Here is a 17,763-nt window from a genome sequence, read left to right as displayed (position 1 = left end):
GGAAACAGAGACAGAGACATAAGGCTTGGGTTGTCTTCTTCTCATGCATTCTCCTTGGTAACAAACTATAGAAATGATCCTTGAAAGTATAGTCATCATAGATTCTCCTTGGAATATGGTTAGGGTGAGAGCAGGAAATAGTGAATGCAACTGGGTTTCCCATTTCCTCTTTTCCTTCTTTGCTGACTACAGGTTTCTTCTTTAGCAAGAGACTGCAAGATTTTATTTTCCTGTTAGAGGGTTAAACTAGGGGTGTTTGGTGATGACAGTGTGGCAATGCTGCTAATGACAATGATGACCACAACAACTTGATCAAATGCCAAACATTATGCTAAGCTGTTTACACATATATCTCCTTGACCATCACAGTGAATGTATGATATAGGAACTCCTATTATTTGTGTTTTACAAAAAGATGAGGCAAGCAAGGCACATATTCAACTAACTGTAAAAAAAATCTCTCAACTAGAAAGTAGCAGTCAGGATATGAGCCATGGTGCATGATGACTCCATGTTTTCATACCTTTGTGAGGAGTACTGGGGATTGAGCTCTGGGGTACTCTACCACATCTCCAGTCCTTTTTATTTTTCATTTTTAGACGGTCCTGCTAGGTTTCCATGAGCTTGCAATTCTCCTGCCAAAGTCTCTTGAGTAGCTGTGATTACAACCATGTGCTGCCACACCCAGCAAAAACTCCACACTTTTAACCTCAGTGATATACCTTTGCACATGGGCTGCTTTCAAAGAGCCATATGCTGAGTAATCAAGAGATTTGACAGACAAAATCAAATCCCTTGTTTCTTTCTACATGTCTGTCACCTAATTTAGCCTTTCAACACTTGGGAGGGGAGGTATACATTGGAACCAAAGCCAAGCTTCTAAGAGAGTTTTGATTTGAAGAGTAATGGGAAAGGGCATCTGCTCACATACATCCACCTCACCACCTGCCATCTTATCAGAGGTAGATTCCTTTGTTTGAAGGATTTGTGGTTTTTTTCAGCAATCTTACAAAAAAATGTTGAAGCTCAGAGAATATTGAAGCTATTATTTTATGAGGTATCAGAGTAACTAACTGCTAAAATAAAGTGCATAAGCAAACAGTACTCCAGAAATTTGGTAGGTGCCCAGTTATAAAATTTCAGAGAGGTCCTAAGAAGAGAGGTAGGCAGCAACCTTCTCACAGTCTCGCAGAAAGCTACATCTAACTACACTCAGTTGAGGATGACAAGACTGAGATTTATGACAATTTATTTTTAAAGGTTAAGTTCAACCAAATAAGCAATTATTTCTGTTCTCATTGTACCCAGTGAACCTTAATTTTTCTCATTTTAATTGACTAGTTGATGTGTCATAGAAAGACTCTGAGATGGCCCCAAGTGAGGCTGTTTTGCTTTTCCATTCATGTCGATCTAATTTATCACAAATCTCCCACCTCAGAAATAGTCTTTGTACCACACCAAGTCACCACTCATACTGTCTCTTCTGCCAGAAACACCTTCTCTTCTTATTCACTAATCCATATCTTTTATAGAACACTGTTTAGTAATTGGCATTTGCTGGAAGTCTTCCCTGATTTATTTCAGTGTGCTCAAGTCACCTCAACCAAGGAGCTCTCTAGGAATCTGTCCATATACCTCATACATAGCTGTGAAGCAAAACATTAGGAGGAATATTCAGATTTCACATATTTTCATCTGTCATTTCCCCCATTCCAGATTGTTTCTTTTCTTGATAATGCTTCATGTGCTTTCCCCCAGTGGGTATAATTTAATATGTGCGATCTAGCCTAACAGTACTTTGAAGCTGGGTACTCTTGCATATTAGACTTTAAATACCCAAAACTCTGGTTTAAATTTTGAATTAAAGTTGTGAAACCAGTTAAGTAGCATTCTATTTGTTTCTAGAATGTGTCATGGACCTTTCCACCATAAGGCCTATTCACATTATCTTTCATCTGTAAAATGCTTACTGAATGTCCACATGTATACCTATACTTCCCATCACTCTCTTTGCTTGGTCATTCTTTTTTAAAAAATATTTTTAGTTGTAAATGGACATAATACCTTTATTTTGTTTATTTGTTTGTATGTGGTGCTGAGGATCGAACCCAGTGCCTCACACATCTGGGTAAGTGCTCTACCACTGAACTACAAACCCCAGCCCCTTGTCAATTATTCTTAAGAGCTCAGAACAATCATTAATTTCTCTGTGAAACCTTTTCTGACTTCCCTAAGTAAAATTCCTTCATCAGAAGCTCTTGTAGGATCATTATCCTCATTTCTGTACTAGAACATATCCATTAACCTCTCCTATGAAAGTGTAAAGGGTTAGTCTTTCTGAGGAGATAGTACTTTACCAATAGACCTGGATAGTCATACAACTTCCATAAATTCCTGTGGCCCCACTCAAAATCATGGTGAAAATTCAATAACTATGAAAACAATGAAAATACCCCAGAGAAAGGACAGATTTAAAAGAGCAGCCTCCTTTGAGAAAGGAATCTAACTATCTCCAAAGTGGCCTCAATATGAACATGGTAGACTCTGGGAAGAGTAGACTGAAGAATACCGTATTGAAGTCATCAGCCAATAGATCTGCATCCTCCTTCTTACTGCATCTCTCCCTAAACACACACACACACACACACACACACACACACCCACTCAAAGTACATGTTTTTGTAAAATGGCTATGGGATTCACAGAGTGAAAATTCTGGAGATTTACAAACCCTTAATTTCTGTCATCACTGGGAGGAAGACTGTAGACTTTATTGTATTCCCTTTACAGACTGGAATATGAGGCTTAAGAATAGCTCTAGGAAATTTCTCAGAAGAAGAAGAGGTAAAAGCAGGGATCCAGAGAAAAGCCCTTTACTCCCAATCCAGTGGTTTGCCCCCTACTGGTTTTCTCATCCTTCCAACAAACATTTTTCTCCTACTGGACCTTTGATCTGTACGCTCTACAGAGGAAGCTCCTAAATCAATTTATATAGACCTTCTTGGCCTTCCCTATAGCCCCTCCTACCCAAACCCATTCTTATATTACAGAGTAGGCAGGAGCTACCTCTGAGATAAGCTCATTGTCAAGCAATTTCCTCCTCCTCAACACATTCCCAATGTAGTCTAGACAAGGCACTGGGAATCACATTTTGTTTCTCATTTGCCTTTAAAGTCATCCCCTCATTAGAGTAGCAGGGGCATTTCTAGTAGGTACATGCATCATGGGACCAGGGAAAGACTTATTTTTCTAAATGAAAGGAATGAGTGCCGTAGCATGCCATTACCCCAAAGCTCTAGGCAGGAAGAAAATGACAGAGTGGACAATTCTTAAGTAAAAAGCTGGATAAAAAAGGCCTCAGTAAACTAAATCAGCTACCACTACACTATGAGCCAACACCAAAGTGCTCCCATTGCTACCCCAAGTGCATATTGAATTTTCTCTCACAGACACACCTGTTAGGCCTTTCAATAGCATCTAAGCCCCAGCATGCTTCCATTCTGGAAGCTAACAAGAAATAGAAGAAATATAGTTTTTGTCCCACTCTCTCCTCATAATACTACCTGTTATCTGCTTAAGGGAATAGAGAAGTGACATCATTGGCTTTGCAAAAAGGGGGGGGGGTAAAATCAGATGTTTAAAGAACTATCTTTCCACTTGTCAGTATTTAGCTACTCCACAGAAAGCTTGGACACTCATCTCATGGCCCACAGAGGAATCTATCTATGGAAAGATGAAAAATACAGGAGCAGTGGCAAAGAACTGCTACTCTTTGCCTCTAATGGTGTTTTAGGAAATGCCAGCAAAGTATTGTTGATCTTTATATTCTTCTGAGAAATAGTTATTGAGGGACTGCTATGTGCCAAGAATTTTGAACACACAATCTCATTTGATTCTCACGAGTGTCATAGTTATTTCCATATATGGTGGTGGGATGTGAGTTTCAGAAAGGAAACTTGTAAGTGTCAAAAAGGAAACTTATTACTTAAAAGTGTCAGAGTTTAGTTTTGAAGGCCAGGCTTCATTTGAAGCTTTGACTTTTGTCAAAGCTCAAATCTCAATGCTATCCATTTCAATAATGTCAGAACAAAGTCAAGGACACAAATTATTATAGTTTACGTTTTATGGGAAAGTACAATGCCTTCAACCAATAACATCACATTTCTGGGCCTGTTTCCTTTTCTTTAAATGGGAGAAATTTTACTGAAGAAATTCTAAAAGCCCATTCCAATTCAATTTTTCCATTGTACTATAAATATAAGTGCTTTAAGATACATATGAGAAAAGATTATAAGAATATTGAGAAAAAGAGAACTTACTTGTAGATACGAGAATTCAGGCTCAGATAAGGCTTTATAGAGGAGACAACATTTAAACTTAGCTTTAAAAGTGGGAAGTGGGCATCTCAGACAGAGGGAGTGGTTAGTGTGAGGGAAGTTATATGAGTAAGAAAGCAGATGACAGGTTTCAGAAGCAGCATATCATTCAGAATTGTTTTAGTAAAGAAGCAATGGTTGGCAAATAATAAACCACGTCTACATCAGAGAGGTTCATAAATTTGCCATCTTTCTCACAAGCAACAGGAAACAATAGAATGTTCCTGACCAAGAGATGATTTGATAGAGCAAGTTTTCTCCACCTTGACACTACTGACATTTCAGACACTGAGCCACATCTCCAGCCCTTTTTAAGTATTTTATTTAAACATAGAGTCTCACTGAGTTGCTTGGGGTCTAGCTAAGCTGATGAGTCTATTTTTGAACTCATGATCCTCCTGTCTCAGCCTCCTGAGCTGCTGGGATTATAGGTGTGAGCCATCACACCTGGCTCAGACTGGAGAATTCTTTGTTGGGGCGGGGAGGGGGACTTATGGGAAGGAGTTACCCTGTGCAATGTGGTACCCTGGATTCTACCTGCTGGATGCCCACAGAAAATTATCTCTTCCCCTTCTGGAAAATGATAAAGTGGTTGGGGGTGTAGTACAATAATAGAGTGCTTACCTAAGCATGCATGAGGCCCTGGCCCTGGGTTCCATCCCCCACACCACAAATAAGTGAATAAAGAAATAACTTTTTTAAAAAAGAAGACAATTTAATAAAGAAAAGAAAAAGTATGACATCATTGCCAAATGTCCCTGGGAGAGGAGGATGTTTCTTCCCATTGAGAACTACCCTGTTAGAGGCATAATTTGGGAAGGTTAAACCTGAAAGCCCTGTGTAAAAGATTGGAAAACAGAGAGTTAACCAGAAGCCAAGAACACTGCTGCACATCCAACAATACATAAAACCGTTCCGTAGAACAAAGAAAGATACAGCCAAAAATGTCAATATTGTGCAGGTTGAGCAACTCTCCTCTAGGCAAACACCAGATATTTACACATTAAATTCCCTTCAAAATGAACCTTGACCACTGAAAGATTAGTCCAACAGAATGGAATGTCCTCAGTTAAGAATGGCCATGCATGGTTCCTTCCTGACCTGGGAAGCAGACCAGGACTGAAGCCTGATTGGCCTTGAGCTTTCGTGAAAAACTATAGAAGTTCAAGGAGAGAGATCTACATAGTACTGAGGAGGAAGTTCTGGTTTCCTGGGAGTCAGGATATGGACTCTTTTTAACACCACTGAGTCTAAACTCACTCACCCTGAAAATGGTGGGGGAGGGGGCGGTGGTGGTAATTAAATATGTGCTCAAAGACAGAGCAGTAGGACCAGATGAATTCTTGAAATACCTTGAGAAACAGCCAGACTCATTGCTACCTTGCCTTTGGATTGAAGGCACAGTCTCTGAACTTCCACTCTAGACTTGTTCAAGGGCCTGTGTCCTCAGAAAATACTGCAGTGAGCTGACATCAGACTGTGGTTTTCTCTACATCCATGTCTGGATATCTGTGAAGCAAATGACTGGGTGACAAGACAGGGAGAAAAGAGTTCTAACTGCAAATTAGCTTTATGCAAAGTTTCTGGATGAGTCCTGAGATAAGCCTGTTCCTTTCCATGTGCTTCTGTATCATTTCTAACACCCTATTTGTGAGTCACTCTATTCCAGTGTTGAATTTGCTGTGACAGGATTCCTCATAAAAGTTATTAAATCATCACTCAGCAGTGGGCCTGACATTTAAATCAAGACATGTTGCTTTTCTTCCAAGTTGCAAATCAAATTGGTTTGGAGTTTGACTCTGTTTCCTTTGATTCAGCATTAGGTTATATTATTATAACTCTACTGTTTAGAGAAAAATTGTCACTGGTTGTCACTTCAACTGACCAACCACTTTGCATATAACCCCAGTCCTGTAAACTTTAAGGGCCCACTCTCTAGCCAGCTGTCAATTTGTCCTGATAAGTTAGCCCCAAACTAATGCTTGTGGTTGGACCTAGCATTGATGTGGGCATCAGAGCTGAAAGCACAACCAGAGTCTGACAGACAGGCTCCACCTTCATTCAGAATACCAGGTTAGAAGCCAAGAATGCTGGAGAACTAATCAAAAGCAAGGGGTCCTCCTTGGAAGAAGAGGGAAGCAATGTTGAATATGAAAGCCATACAAAAAGAATGAGATAAGTCTATCTTCTGAGTTTCTTGAAACTTCTCTTTTAGATAATCATATGATGGAACCTGAAACCCCTGAAAAGTTGGAGGAAGAGTTAGGGAGGCAGAAATACAGCAGCAAATAATGACAACTAACACCACCCATACTGACTGGGACTAGATGTGATATGATGAAACTGTCAGATATGTGAAGGCCCATTGGACACAGGTGTTGCCAACAGTCAAGTTCTAAGAGCTACAACTCTTAGAAAACCATGTTTGCAATCAAGGATCAGTGGTAAGAATCTCTGAATATTGGTGCATTAGGACACAGGCTGCTGAGAGGGAGAGGGATAAAAATTATAAAGGAACTTGGAGCTTCAGAGTTGGAGAAAGAATAAAGCTGTTTGGAGAATACGAATTGTTCAAGGGTGTAGAAAGGTGTCTATATTTCTCTGCAAGGGTGAGATCCAAGTTCTAGGAATTCTTGGAGTCAGGGGGAATAAGTTTCATGTATCATGCAAAAAAAATCATATTAACATTAACATATTTTTGGCATCTCATGTACTCCAATAACCAGAAAGTTGGCAAAATGTGCTCTGACCTTATAAAGGCAATATAAGGCAAGGAGTGACCCTAAGAGTATAAGAGAACCTATGAGAACCTACATATCATTCTCAACCTCACCTTCCAGATATGCAGAGATGTTTGTTTGGGAGCCATCAATGGTAGCCTTCACAGCTTTCTCCATATCAAACCAGGCTGTCTATACTGGCTCTTAAAGTAAGACCCTCAGCTACAATGACATACCAAGGAATACTTTAGAATTTAATGGAGTAGAGAGTAAAGGGAAGAAGTAGAGATCAAAGAACAAAAGGAGACTAATGGAGGGTCAATGGGATACACAAAAGAATATTAGAAGTTGTTGTGGTTTGGATATGAAGTATCCCCCCAGAATTCATGCATTGATTGCTTGATTCCCAAAACAACAATGTTCAGAGGTGGGGATTCTGGAAAGTAATTTGATCATGAGGGCTCTGACATCATCAGTGGATTAATACATTAAGTAATTCATAGCTGAATAGATTTGGGGGAGGTGTTAGAAACTGTAAGAGGAAGAATCTAGTTGGGAGTGAGTCCTTGGGGACATGCCCTTGGATATTATATCTTTTCCTCCTGATCCTCTCTCTCTCTCTCTGCTCCCCTGCTGCAGTAAATTGGGAAGCTTACATCTCTCCTGTCCTTCCACCATGATGCTCTTTCTTACCACAGGCCCAAAATAATGGAGCCAACTGACAATGGACTGAAACCTCTGAAACTGTGAGCCAAAATAAATCTTTCTTCCTATAAGTTGATTTTTCTTGGGGATAAAATGTTAACACAGCACACTAAGATCATGATATATGTGAACTGAGAAGTGGGGGGAACCAAACCTCTTCCTAGTGGGGGTATTGTTTTGTTCAATGTAAATTCAGCTCAGGTAAGCTAACTGATCTTCCTATCACTGTGGCACCATTTAAATTCATAAAACTAGGCTACAATACATCTCCTAAACTGCTACTTGGAATGTATGGTGGGGGATGAGGGAGAGAGGGGATTACTATTTGCTGATTTGGCATATTTTTGCCACAGGGATCTGAATTTTATGACAATAGAAGCAGCAGGGTTTGGGGAGAAGCTGGTGGTCCCTTCTGTTCAGAGATGACTTTAGACTTTAGGGTCTCCATAGGCAGCAACATAAAAACATTTTTTAATGCAGCCAAGCTAAATGAGCAGAGAACTTTCTCTACTAGGTTCCAGCAAACAGATGAATAATCTTCAAAGATAAAGCAAAGCCAACGAATTCAAAAGCAATTGCCAAACACCCTACCACCCCCACCACAGTCCCCAGTAAAAAGACAGCCAAAGCTATGAGAACAGCTCTCTTCTCACACCCCAGCCTGGGTGTGAGTGTCACCAGCAGCCCAGATTGGAGGCCCAGAACCTAGTGAATATTCCAGAAGCCTGCCAGGATCCCTTGGCAGAGATGAAGGAAAAAAAAATTCTGAAAACTTCAGTTTTTCAGGTAAACACGTTATTGCTAGGAGGCACTGGTGCTTTAGTCCTGTCAGATCTGTTACAGATGTAGGACATTCTGGGTTCCCAACTTCATCTCGGTCCCACCCAATGCTCTGTAGGGTAATAGAAGACAATGGCACTTTCTAGAAGTCAGATGTGTGAGGAGTGAAAGGTCAAGTCCTCATGACAGAGATACCTTTATTTTTCTGAGTTTATCTCTCATGCACAGTTCTGCCAAGTAAACTGAGTCCTTCTATTGAAATCTTCCCTGTCACTATTGAGTATTGAGTATTTGCTTCTGAGTTCTCCTCAGGTTTTGCTATATTTCCTCTTTATTTCATCTCCTGTATAGCTATCCTGTTTTAAGTACTTTAAAATGTCTCAGGCCAATTTAAATTATACTTCTTGGTCTTTCTCCAGATTGACCTCACCTACCCATGGAAAAACTTGCATGTTACCCTGTATTGACCTTTCTACATCCCATCAGTCATACCTGAATTAGCTTCTCAAAAAGCTATTTTGAGTTAGCTTTTTGTGATCCTCCTGCCTCAGCCTCCCCAGTTGTTGGAATTATAAAAAGCTATTTTGAGAAGCTAATTCAGGTATGACACTCTCCCCAAGGAGACAGATTAAAAAAAGAAAAAACAGCTAGGGCTGGAGTTGCAGCTCAGTGGTAGAGCACTTGCCAAGCATGTAGGAGCCACTGGGTTCAATTCTTAGCACCACATATAAACAAATAAAGTAAGGATCCATTGACAATTAACAAAATTTTTTTTTAAAGAGAGAGTGAGAGAGAGAGAGGGAGACAGAGAGAGAGAAGTTTAATATTTATTTTTTTAGTTTTCAGCAGACACAACATCTTTGTTTGTATGTGGTGTTGAGGATAGAACCCGGGCCACACGCATGCCAGGCGAGCGCGCTACCGCTTGAGCCACATCCCCAGCCCCTAACAAAATATTTTTTAAAAACATCATCTAACCGTATACTGGACCTCTTTGATTCAGCATGAGCTCTCTAGGACACTTGACTTCTAAGAAATTGGTCCCTCTCCTCTAACATCTGCCCAATAGCTCCCTGCTTAAATCTACTTGAACTTTCTCAGCACCACTTGAACTGGAACAGAGTAGCTAATATCAATCAAATGTTTCTATGTGTCAAGCAGTATAGTAAGCACTTTTTGGTTTTGGCACTGGAGATTGAACCCAGGGGCACTTAACCACTGAGCCACATGTCCAGCCCTTTTTAGTTTTTATTTTGGGACAGTGTCTCACTAAGTTGCTTAAGGCTTCACTAAGTTGCTGAGGCTGGCCTTGAACTTGTGATCTTCCTGCCTCAGCCTCCCCAGTTGCTGGGATTACAGGTATGTGCACTCCCTAGCAAAGAAATTGGATGAAATGGGAGTTAGGTAAAGGGGGTGATGTGCAACATTTGGGGGAATATGAAGAGAAAGGAAGTCAAGGACTATTTCCAGTAATCCAGATAAGAACTTATAGTAAGGGGAAAGAGTCTAGAGTCTTTCTTGTGTGTCATACCATTTCAACAGTATTCACTCCTTTTGATGAAGAAGTAAATTTGGATTGACATCTTTATGGTTGAATTTGTTAGATAGCTATAAAAATGTCTCCTCAAATAAACTATAAGCTCCTTGAAGATTATATCCTTGAATTCTTTGCATTTTTACAGTGCCTCATTCAGCATCTTGTATACAGTGAATAACCAGAATATGCTAATTGAGTGACTGTTATTCATTTTGACATAATCCTTAAACTCTTAAGAATGCTGGAAGGCCAGACTCAGCAAGCTGACCTACTTCAAGACTCAAGAGTGAGTGCTCCCTCATTCCAGCCATTGACTTAGCCCTATCGCAGGAATTCCAGCATTAAGCATTAACTATTTCTATCCATTCTCCCTCAGCCATCAGATATACACCATAGCAACTTATCCTGGATCCCAGGTCTCTGATTAATAAGACATACCACAAATAATACCATCTATGAATATAGTACCTTGCAATTTGCAAGGTACTTTTCCCAACCATTATCTCAGTCCTCTTTCATTTGTTTAATTCATTTAAGTCCCAAGTAGAAGCAAGAAGATTATCTACAGGAAAGAACTGAGCCGCCAGATGAAGTGTCCAACCAAGGTCCCCACTGAGTGAGAGAGTATAGAGCTTTGACCTAGGCCTCTATGAGCTTCAGAAGTCAGTGTGGTACCAAGAGAAAAGCCTGGGATGAGACTTCCAGGGAACTGTATTTGAAACCATGTCCCGCCACTTATAAACTGAACCTTGGGGCAAGTCATTTAATCTTTCTTAGTTCTAGCTCCTCCATAAGTAAAATGGAACTGATGCCACTTAATAGTTCAGAGGATCAAATAAGATGACATATATAAAACACTTAGCAAAGAACTAGAACAATGAATAGTTCTCAGCTTCTCTTTCTCTCAGCTGCACACTGTCAACTGGTCTATCAGTTCCTAAAAATGTGTGGGAGAGCTTTAAGATACAGTTTCCTCACTGGGTGTGGTGGAGCAGGCCTGTAATCCCAGAGACTCGGGAGGCTGAGGCCAGAGGATTACAAATTTGAAGCCAGCCTTTACAACTTAGTTAGGTCCTGTCTCAAAAATTTTTAAAAAGGCCTGGGGATGTGGTTCAGCGATTAAGAGCCCCTGGGTTCAATCTCTGGTACCAAATACACACACACACACACACACACACTCCTAGCATTTGCTCCATATGAGCAGGATTCATATTTGTGGGAAAAGGGCCCAAATGATTCTTATGTGCAGCCCACACTAGTTGAGCTTTTAGAGAAAAAGCCACAGGGAATCAACATATATAGACTATTCTAATAGACTCTACACGGTACTTGACACAGTGCTATGGACTTTCCCTTGGGAGATAACTTTTAAATGTTTCACACCATTTGTCACAATTCACCTGGATGGGGCTTGATGACAATGGCTTGAAAAAAATTATGATACAGAACACAGACATAACATTATATTTACTCCTATAACTAAGCAGGGAATTGCTGCTAGGATTATAATTGTCCCTGGTTTTCCTCCTTGCCCCTGTCTTAAAACCCATCAGATGTGTTAATAAACTTTCTGGATTAGTCTGATCTATCATAACAACCAGAGTAATAGCAGTTATTCTTTGTGCTTATTGGGTGCAGGTCAATCCTCACTTCCAGACCCCTGTACTACAGTATTAGCATCCTCATTAAAATAGGTTCTGCTCCTTGAGAGCATTATGTGAAGTGAAATAATCCAAACCCACAAAGTCAAGACTCATATGTTTTCTCTTCTATGTAGAAGTTAGAGAGGAAAAAGGAAAAGAAAGTTCGGGAAGATCTCATGAAAATCAAAGAGAGATCAGGAAAGTAGAGGAAAGCTACAGGGGAAGAGAGAGCGAAGGGAAAGGGATAACACTGGATAATGATTTTGACCAAATTTAATTTGTTACAGTGTGTGCATGTACAAAAATGTAATAACAAAACCCACTATTATGTATCATTATAATGTGCCAATAAAAATATGAAAATAAAGAATAAATATTTTTCTGCTTTTAAACAAATGCTTAAGATACAATTTCATCCTATAGGAGAAAGGAGAAGTTAACTCACGATAAATGGTGAAGGAAGGAAAGGAAACCAACAGTAAGGAAGGTTTACAGAAGGAACTCCAGTAGAAGACATGGAAGCAAAGAAATTGTGATTCACATGAGAGTCAGAAGCAGGACTGAGAAACCAGCAGAGAACCAAATAAATTTGCCTGACTTTACCGCCATCGTGTGGTGTTCTGATGTATAGACAACCACTTCACTTCATTATTTCATTATTTCAATTAGTGAGCTTACTGGGCCTTCTGTAGACACTGGGGAAATAAAGCCAAGTAAAGCAGAGGACCTGCCTTTGAGGACTTTGTAAGAGCCTTGACTCCCTCTGGAGTCACCAAGCTGTAAGGCATCTTAGCGATCAACACCCTTTTCTCATGCAGACTATTTCAGGAAAGAGAGAAATGTGCATAACATTATTATTATTTTTTCTATTCAAAATGAAAATAGCTTCATGTCCCCTGGGAGGTATACAGTCTCATTACTTTAACCATCTCACTATTTTGAATAGAGAAGATGATCCGTGAGAAAATCTAACAGATTAACTTGCAAATCTCTTACCCCTTACACATGTAGAACACTGATTTCACGGTGTCCTTTTATGTATGCTTTTCCATTATTTCCTACCCAAAACAGTTTCTGGAGGTAGGTAATACCATCTTCACATTAGTCATGGGGAAGTACGTATAAAAAGTGAAATAAATGTCTGTATCCAAACAGTAAGAGAGCAACAGAACCATCCTACAAGTTGACTATTCCGTCTAAGAGTGCCAAGAGTATGCCAGAGATATAGTCAATTTAGTTTGCTCCCTGACTCACCGATTCCTTCCTGCCTCCTCTAGCTTATCCCAGCTTCTCCTCTGGATGGAGACTTAAAAAATCAAGCAACCCTTGAGCCATGAATTTTCCAGAACTATCAGAGTGTTCTAGTAGATGCGAACACAAAAAAAATGAGTTGCTTTGGACAATCCCCTTGGGCAAACCTTGACTCCTATTGGATGAATGATTCTTAACATCTCCTTTCCTTTAAGAAGGTATCTTAGGCAGATCAGTTCATATACATGGTATGTATCTAATGTGTATAACATAATGTTTTGATATTTTTATAGTGAAGTGACTACTACAGTCAAATTAACATATCCATTTCCTAGTGTATATGTGCTCTCATGTGCCTATATGTAAACATGCATGTTAAAAAAGCACTTGAAATCTACTTTTCTGCTTTATAAGAACAAAACAGATAAATATGAAACTAAATTGAAAGATTTGCCCTAAAGGGTAGGCAGCTCACAACAGGGAGCTGGGTAAGATATCTATGCTTCTGGTTACTCATCCACCTGGTCCAATGCTTTCTACTGTAAAAACAGGGAAACCAAAGATGACTGACAAAGTGATGTGCCCAAGCAAGCTTAGGAAAATTAAAACCCAGGTGTCTCATTACCCTGGCCAGGCCTATTTCTAGCACACTCTGCTGCCCCTTTGTGGACATAAAAATATATTAAGCTTGCCTCACTGTGCTCTGGTGAACACAAGAAAACATTCTGTCCATAAAGAAGGAAACTGACAAAAAAGGAAAGGTAACAGGAAATGCCTGGAAACTGAACCCACAAAGGCCAAATCTAGAGTCACTGCAAAAGGCTTTGAACTGGCAAGAGTGAAAGGAAATGATGGGAGAGCAAAGGAAAAGAGCCTCAGGGAGAGGAAACACAGGGAGCACACACATGGCCTTTGGGTAGCCTCTATTGCAAGCCTTTGCCAAGTTGGGTGGGTTCCTCCCAGATCCCTCCTTCCCTCTCAGATACCAAGCCTGGGGCAACCCTTCAAAGAGGGTCTGGACAACTGGCCTGACTACCTGCTGATAACAAGTTACCCTTAATGCAGCCTATTGTGCTTTGAATGTATCTATTACTTCACTTAATCATCTCAATAATCCCATGGGGAGAAATAATATTACTGATCCTCAGCAAGGGAGACATAGAGGTTAAAGAGCATACCAAGGTTTACACAAGTAGTAAGTGGAAGGGCACAAATTTTGAACACAGGTCTTTCTACTATTAATCTGTGTTTTTATCCTTCATGCAATTTAGACTGGCTTCTTGCTGCAATAGGTCCTTTTTCTGAAAATGAAAGTACTTAGATGTTTTCATTTAGAAAACGGGTTATCAGAAGAACAATAATGATAACAGACAGCAACTATTGACTGGTTATTATATACCAAACACTGTACTGAGTGTGTTTAATTCATTATCTCATTTAATCATCTCAACAACCCTATGAGGTGGTAACAAGATCACAGTGCTGAATAATTTGACCCAGGTCACTGATCTGAGGATATAGTCATGCTAAAGCCCACTCCTACCACAATGCAATCTATACCCAGCCCTCCTCGAAGAGGTTCTTTTTTCCCCCCTGGCTTCCACTACTTTTGATGACAATTAGAGGCTTGGTGAAGGATGGCTAGGAGGTGGAGTTAAATGCATCAATTTCACATTGGACTTAATCAGCTTTGATCTTTCATTTGCTTGAGAAAATCAAGGTTTGGGGAAAGCATTTTACTTGACAAGGCTATGGCTGGGAGCCCTTGCCTGACTTTTTCCTTCTTTTTTTTCTTTTTTGTGGAATCAGGATCTCACTAGGTTGCTTACAGTCTCACTAAATTGCTAAGTGTGGTTTTGAACCTGCAATCTTCCTGCCTCAGCCTCGGAGCTGCTGGGATCACAGGCATGCGCTACCGTGCCCAGCTGTCTTTCTCCTTCTTAATGAATGGGTGATTCACTAAACAAACAAATATCAGATTGCCATGGAGCAGCACTAATAGTGTTCATAAGCATCAGGAAGCTAGTCTCAGATCACTAGTTGTGTGGCCTTGGGAAAGTCACTACTCCTTATTGGGCCTCAATAGCTATAATGGAAGCCACTGATAGATATGCATGGTGCCTCCCATTGTAGGTTTTAGGGCAAGCTTGTGATTAATGTTTGTTAATTTTTTTGTTTTAAATATTTGATTGTTAGTCTCCTCTTTAATGGAGAAAAGAAGAAAAGCTGTCAGTTTCATAAACTGTTAACTGAATACCTGGTGAGTGAGAGAGGAAGTCAGTTAAGTAATTTCAGGGCAGGTACCTTGAAGTACTGGGACAGTAATAAGGCTAGAACACATGAGAATAAATATGTGCTCTCAAACTTTTGGTGGGCAAGGAGTTTTGGGATTCCTTTTGCAGTTGTAAGGTTTTGTCTTCAGAATTTTGTTTTCCCCATCCCTCCTCCAATCATTCATCCTCCCACCCCCCAAACGCACATGATCTCTTTCTCTCAGGAAGGAGGACAGATAAGGAGTATATACATAAGAAGTAGACATTCCAGAAGATCAGAAAGAGGTCCCAGGTAGAGTGAATATTATTTTAGAATATATAAAACACAAACATTTTTCTCTTTCCTCTGCTATCAGGTTTGGCAGGACAATTAAGACACCTTTATTAGTACAAGTCAAATATAGAAGCACTTTTAAATTTCCCATATATATCTATTTCACTGGAAACCTCTTCCAGAATGTCATCAAGTTTAGCCACCAGTATATTTAGTTTTACTCCACTTTTGCACTAAAAAATTGACAGGGAACTGAGGGTGAAGATGGGCTTGGGGAGACAGGATGCAAAGCTGGGTATTTTCTATGGTATTTCAGACACTTGTTTCTTAAAACCAAAGTGTATCTTTTAAAAAAATTCTCAAATGACTTAAGATACACCCTCACCAACGAAGGGGAAAAGCAGTCACTGCAGCCCATATGGGTCAGTGAAATAGGAGATTGGCTCCATTCACAGTCCTGCCTTTAATTTGCTGTGTGACCTTACATAAATTACTTTGTCTCTCCATGTCTCAGTTTCCTCATCATAAGAACAGAATTTTACCATCAACCATGCATGAATTTTTGAGAAACACATTAGATTATATTTATGAGAACATTTTGTAAATATGGTTCTTTAATAGATGATACAGACCTTACCTAAGAAGTGCTATTGATAACAATGGTTGTATAAGCTTGCTTGAAAACAGATATATCTCATTACAAGTATTTACCCCTTTGAATTCTCAATGAGGCCTACTTGGTTGTCCCCTGTCCACAGGTCATTTGATATAAAGGAATTCTCTCATAGTTTATTAACTTAAAAGGATTTTTTAAAAGTATCATCAAAGCTGAATATGCATATTACAAATTCAGTTGAGTTCTCTGTTCAAGGCTCTTACTTGGAGTTCTCACATTTCTTTATAACAAAAGAAAACTTCCTTTACCTTATACCTCCTCTTGCTCAAGGATCTTGATTTTGTATCCATCTCTACTACAGGATCACTCCCATTAGCATTCAAATATTTGGCCATTTTAGTAAAAACTCCTCTTCATCTCACTGTTTTCTGCCCCCCTTCACAGTGAAAATATTTCTTTCTTTCTTTTTTTTTTCCCTTTTTGGTGCTGAGAATCAAACCCAAGGCCTCATGCATGCTAGACAACTGGTCTAACACTCAGCTACACCCTCAACCAGACAGCAAAACTTTTTGAAAGAATTGTCTACACCTGCTACCTTCATTTCCTCATCTCACATTATCTCCATTATCGAAACCTGTAAAATGGCTCTTCTAGGTCACCTTTGTGTGGACAACTCCAGGGGGCACTTCTCTATCCTCATCTAGCAACTTGTAGCATAAACATAATTGACTACACCCTGTGTGACATACTTTCTTTCTCAGCTTCTGTGACCTCACATCTTTTTCTTTTCATTTGTTCTAATTAGACACACGTGATAGTAGACTGCATTTTGACACATTGTACACAAAGGAGCACTACTTCTCCTTCCTCTGACTGAAGATGGTGCAGTCACACCAGGAAATCATACGGGTATAGGGTAATAATGTCCATCTCATTCCACCATCCTTCCCATCCCTACAGCCCTATCCCTTCCCTTACTCCCCTCTGCACAACCCAAAGCTCCTCCATTTCTCCCCCCACACACAAACACACATATTATAGCTCAGCATCCACTTATCAGAGAAAACATTCGGCCTTTGGTTTTGGGGGTTGGCTTATTTCCCTTAGCATGATATTCTCCAGTTGCACCCACTTACCTGAAAATGATTTTCTTTTTATGTCTCTCCAGAAACTCCTGAGTGTCCTTAGTGGAAACCTCTACAGAGGAGCAGAGAAGCTAAGGGCACAGACTCTCAAGTCATGCTGTCTACTATGGTAGTCACTAGTCACACCAGGGCTCTTACATTTAAATTTTTTTTAAAAATTAAGTTAAATAAATTATATATTTATTTAACCAAGTTAAAATTCATAATTCAATCCCTCAGCCATCATCTACATTTCTATTGTTCAACAACAACATGTGGCTAGCAACACATTGGCCAGCAAGTCACAGAACATTTCCAACAATGCTGAGACTTCTGTGGAATGGTGCTGCCTCAGTCAGACTTTTAGGATTAGAACCTCAGCTCTACCATTCCACCAGCTGAATGAGCTTAGACAAATGACTTAAACTCTCTTGACTTTGATTTTACTTTCTGTAAAATGAGAC

General features: G+C 39.8%; 1 protein-coding gene across 2 annotated transcripts in view; it reads right to left on the bottom strand.

Annotated features, from left to right (window-relative positions):
• Lhfpl1 (LHFPL tetraspan subfamily member 1) overlaps nt 1-17,763 on the bottom strand; it is a 53,019-nt gene that overhangs the window by 3,786 nt on the left and 31,470 nt on the right. The gene's annotated exons all lie outside the window — the stretch shown is intronic.

The sequence above is a fragment of the Marmota marmota genome, unplaced genomic scaffold (assembly GCF_001458135.2).
Source record: "Marmota marmota marmota unplaced genomic scaffold, marMar, whole genome shotgun sequence".
Classification (NCBI taxonomy): Eukaryota; Metazoa; Chordata; class Mammalia; order Rodentia; family Sciuridae; genus Marmota; species Marmota marmota.
The sequence above is the reverse complement of the archived record's forward strand: the minus strand, read 5'-3'. Positions and strand labels throughout refer to the sequence as shown.